Here is a 3,754-nt window from a genome sequence, read left to right on the forward strand (position 1 = left end):
TGCATAATCTGGCTCCAATTCTTCACCCTTCCTATGTTTCCATTCTTTCACCTACAATTTTTCAATGTCCTGCCATTATAAGTAGGATGACTTGCCCAGTGTCTTAACTGTAGGTTTGGTCACTTAACTTGCTTTGACCATTGAGTTGTTAGCAAACTTAAGGTACGCAGAGGTGGAAAATGAGCTTGGGTCTTGCTCTATGTTTTTGGCAAGGCCATGAGAAAGAGATGTCCAAGCTAGTCCATTGGTCCCAGAAGAAGGTAAGCGTGCAGAGCGGAGCTGAGTCCCTCTACTCAAGGCCAGCCTAAGCCAATCATTCTCCAGAGACCCACAAGCTGGGTGAGTGAGTAGGGTCTGGTTGAGATTTGCAGAGCTGCCCAGCTGAGCACCCCTAGAACATCTGAATTCTTCAGACACAGAAAAATAATTGGTGATTATTTTAAGCCATTACATTTTGCAATGATTTTTTTTACTCACCAAAAATTAATGATTCGTATATGATCCTTTTATCTGCTAACAGAGTACTTGGCCAAGTGTCCTGGTACACTTGGCTTTGGCCATGAGAGCAGGATGAAATTATCAGAAACATGGTGATCAGGCCAGGAGTAGGTGTAATTAAAATAGTTTCTCAAAACAGTGGCAGACTCTAAGACTCAGGTTTGGTATGCTGACTATTGCTTTCATGGAAGTTAGTGTCTTCTAATCTCACGTTGTCCTTCTCAGGTCCCTTCTTACACAAGCCCTCCCTAGCCCCTACCAAATACCTCCTCCTCTACTGTCCTTCCAAATATTTCTAAAATCTCCTGTGGTTTCTCGTCCCAATTTCTATCCAGTCTGCTTTCTTCTGATATTCCCTCAGAAGCTCTACCGGAAAAAACACTTCGTTCCCCTTGCCAGAAACTTTAGAACTCTGACGTTACTCCAGGTAGAACATCAGAGCTTAAGGGCGAGGCGAGGTTGCCAGGGGGTGTCAGGTGCTAAAGACGTGGGGTGCAACCAGAAAGCAGAGCTGGGGCTTTCGTGGCCTGTGGTTTCACACTGGCCTGCGAAGGGAGCCCTGAGCAGGAGAGGTGATGCTCCCACGGGTAGGCCTGCTGGGTCGGAGAAGAGAGCAGGGTCTGAGTGCTGAGAAGTGGAAGCTGATGTTGCCATCCGCTGGGGGAAGGGCAAAGGGACTGAGAGACATGGTGGAAAGACTTAGTTATTTTATTATTGGTCAAGGATTTCTGTTGCCTTCATGAGGTACATACTCCTTTACGGTATCCATAGTTTCATCCGGCTCATTACACCTGTCATTGTGAGTACAGCAAAAGGTTTCCCTCAGGAGGTCATGGAATACCTGGAACATTCCTTCTTCACATGCTTCACAGGAGAGTTTCGTGTGACGATACAGGTAGGTCCCTAAAGAGAAGGAAAGCAAATGCGATCACCCTGCTTCATCTCCCTGTCTTCCCAGCAACGGCCTCTCTCCAGAACCTTCCCAGCTTTCTGGAGTCTGGGGTGAATGAACCCAAGGCTGCGTCTGTACCTCCTCTCTGCCCCTTTAGGCAGGACCAGGCAAAGGCCATCTGCCTCCCACAGCCCCCACCCCAAGGCTGGGGATGGAGAGGCCCAGCATCCCCGCGCTCTCCCAGGGCCCCAGTCTCCCCCACAGCTTGACTCCAGGAACTGTGGGTGCCGGCCGTGGTCTTCCGTGTCTCGCTAACCCTCACCCACCTGAAAAGCGGTTGCTGAAGTAAAAGTGGTCTGTTCGACAACTCCTGTTGTGGATCATCGCGTTCAACTTCCAGCAACTCTTCATTGTGTTGATGCAATGGGTGCCATTATAGAAATTACATTTATTGCAAAATCGAATCCCTAAAGAAAGGGAGTGAAGTCAGACTCTCCCCCACCTGTAAACATTGATACTGAGGTGATGCAAACTTCACAAAATGGAGTCGACACCCTCCCCCACGTCTGCCAGGGGTCCTTACTCCTTGGAGTGGGGAACAGCTATGACCCTTCAGGGAGCCAAGGGCACCCTGCCCCCACACCCAAGGCTGGGGGCAGAAAGAAGACACTAGGGCAGTGAGTGAGGGGAGTGGAGTGGAGTCAGGGAGGATAGAGGGACAACGTGTGAAGAACTCAAGGACGTCTCCTCTCGTTGTAGCATTATTTATCCAAGAACGGCAAACCATACACTTTGTGGTCAGGACTCTGTCTCCTGTGAAGAGAAGAGGGAAAATTCTCCATGAACCAGCTTCCAGCAGCTTCCAGAGCCAAGTTTAGAAATCCCTTCCTTCCTCCCCATGTATTCTCTGCCCAGCCCTCACTGCCTCCCTCCCCAGGCCTCACCCTCATCCATGAAGAGCACCGTGACGATGCCCAGCAGAAGCAACTGGAACATCCTGGGGCCCGTTGCTCACAAGGTCCCAGGGTGAAGTTCCAGCTTCATTTATTCCCCTCAGCTGCCCTCAGGCATCCCACTAGAATCAGAGAATCATAAATATCAGATCAAACCACCTGCATCCTCTCTAAAATGTTCCCAGGAGAGGGTACATGCTGTCTGCGTTTGCATTCCTCCAGTTACTCAGAACTCAGGCCAGCCCGATCCCACATTTCATTTTATTAGATCTATCATGAGATAGTAATTAAAGTTGCTATAGCATCTCTCTCCCTGGCACCTCTTCGCTTCGGTCGTATGTCTGTTTGTTGGTCTGCACGGAGCATATCTCACTTCACATCCAGGTAACGTTCTTTCTGATGTAACAAAGCTGGCGTCACCAAGCATCCGTGGGTTGCTCCGTCCCTTTCAGGTACCGTAACCTCCAGCAGTACTACATCCGTCACAAAGCAGGTCACCAGATCAGAGCCCAATTCTCCAGCAATGGCCGGACTTCCCAGTATAGCAGCATCGCTGAGGTTGGATGAGCCAGCCCAGGAGAAATGAGTGAGGGGAGGAGGAGGATCTCAGCTCCAAGAGTCTTCATTCCTTTTCAAGGGAGACAAAGACCGTAAATCATCATCACAGTGGGAGAGACTTACACTGAGTGTTATGGGAAGAAAGGGGAGCACATATTTGGATTAATCAGGGGAAAGGGCATATGGGGGAAAGGAGGAAGGGCTGGAAACGAGTTTTTCCATCAGTTCCCTGCCTTTACCTGACTTCTTCCAGATGCTGCTATATGTTTGTGCCACCCATATTTCACCTGTTAAGTGTTAACTTATCAGTAAAACTGTGTATATACATGATGCAAAATCTCTTGCCACACTTGGCACGTCCCTTTCCTGTTTGATTTTTCTCCGGAGTCCTTACCCCAATATTCATTCTATAGCATTTCCTCCTTGATGTTTATTTTGCCTCTTTCCACTCCTAGGAATCACGGCTCCCCAAATCAAGAGTTTCATGCGCTGTGTTCACTGCTTTCTCCTTGGCACCTGGAATAGTGCCTGGCACACATCAGATGATCCAAAATGTTAGATGAAACAACGAATGATTGGTCGGTATGGTTATCCTGAGACAGCAGGGAACAGCCTCTATACTGACAGCCCGGCTGAAGTCTGCAGCGTGGCACTCCTGACCTTCAGCGTGCAGTTCGTACTCAGGAGGGGGAAGGCGGGGCAGTGCTGATGCACATGCCCCTGTCTTGGGGAGAGAGTGGGGTTGGAGCATTTATCTGGGTGGTTTCACTCCCAGAGCCAGACGCACTACAGCCAGGGGGGCTTCCCCACGTCGTCTTCACTGTGAGTGCACCCCCTGCACACCTGGGATAGG

At 49.6% G+C, this 3,754-nt stretch overlaps 1 long non-coding RNA gene across 1 annotated transcript; it reads right to left on the reverse strand.

Annotated features, from left to right (window-relative positions):
* Positions 1-1,205: 1,205 nt before the first annotated feature.
* Positions 1,206-3,165, reverse strand: LOC149997243 (uncharacterized). Its single transcript, XR_016514175.1, has 3 exons — positions 2,335-3,165; positions 1,717-2,203; positions 1,206-1,401 (listed from the first exon to the last, which is right to left on the reverse strand). It is a non-coding gene; the product is annotated as an uncharacterized LOC149997243 (long non-coding RNA).
* Positions 3,166-3,754: the final 589 nt, after the last annotated feature.

This window comes from Furipterus horrens, unplaced genomic scaffold (genome assembly GCF_987537825.1).
Source record: "Furipterus horrens unplaced genomic scaffold, mFurHor1.1.pri manual_scaffold_11, whole genome shotgun sequence".
NCBI lineage: Eukaryota > Metazoa > Chordata > Mammalia > Chiroptera > Furipteridae > Furipterus > Furipterus horrens.